The 546-nt window shown below is 34.2% G+C and overlaps 1 protein-coding gene across 1 annotated transcript in view; it reads left to right on the forward strand.

The window, feature by feature from the left end:
• Positions 1–546, forward strand: part of DDX58 (DEAD (Asp-Glu-Ala-Asp) box polypeptide 58) — a 62,583-nt gene that overhangs the window by 22,354 nt on the left and 39,683 nt on the right. The window lies entirely within an intron of this gene.

A 546-nucleotide genomic window follows, 5' to 3' on the forward strand; every position in this document is an offset into this window, starting at 1 on the left:
TTGATGAAGTTGTGCACTGCATAGAAGTGCCCATAAAACTTAAAGTTTGAGTGGGGGCTGAGATCCAGTCTGTGCTGTTTGCCAAACAGTGTTCTATGGGGTTGTGTTCCCCAAGAAAAGCTCCTTTTTCTCATTCACACAAAGGCACTATGTAAGTTAGCTGTGGCCCTATAATGCCCCCTTATGTTTCTAAAAGCATATTTTCATGACTGTTTTATGATACAGAAAGTTGTATAATGTGCCATAATAAAATGTTATTTATAAAAGGATATCAGGAAGGAAATTAGGATTAATAATGAGTAGTGTCAGAAGAAAAATGTGATTTTAGAATAACAGCACAAAAAGAAAATTTACAGATTTCTTTTGCAACTGAATGATAAAATTTTTGTCATTCCAGAATAAAATCAATGAGTACAGGTTGCTTAAAATTTTTCTGACATGTAGAGATTCTTACCTGTCTTCTAAGTGAGGTTAACTCATTTAACCTTTTAGAAGTTCTCCCTTTCTTCAGAATGGGTAGGCTAGACTCATTAGATGATTTCCAAA

The sequence above is a fragment of the Galeopterus variegatus genome, unplaced genomic scaffold, assembly GCF_000696425.1.
Source record: "Galeopterus variegatus unplaced genomic scaffold, G_variegatus-3.0.2 Scaffold4593, whole genome shotgun sequence".
Lineage (NCBI taxonomy): Eukaryota > Metazoa > Chordata > Mammalia > Dermoptera > Cynocephalidae > Galeopterus > Galeopterus variegatus.